The sequence below is a fragment of the Rhyacophila brunnea genome, unplaced genomic scaffold, assembly GCF_057557595.1.
Source record: "Rhyacophila brunnea isolate RB1 unplaced genomic scaffold, BYU_Rbru_1.0 scaffold_18, whole genome shotgun sequence".
NCBI lineage: Eukaryota > Metazoa > Arthropoda > Insecta > Trichoptera > Rhyacophilidae > Rhyacophila > Rhyacophila brunnea.
Genome location: NW_028232837.1, coordinates 23,296,345 through 23,296,544, shown reverse-complemented (window position 1 = coordinate 23,296,544; position 200 = coordinate 23,296,345).

Genomic DNA, 200 nt, shown 5'->3' with positions numbered 1-200 from the left:
ATTAATGTGAAAATTGAATACCGTAGGTATTGTATCACCAAAAAAAAACATTAAAAAATAAATAAATTTGTATTTATACCTAGGTTTTTGGTATTTGTATTTTTTCAACAGCTTCAACATCTCTCAAACTATTCCCGAGTTAGGTACCGATATTTTATTATTTTTCATTTCCATTTCCAGCACTGAACAGTGATCGGGAT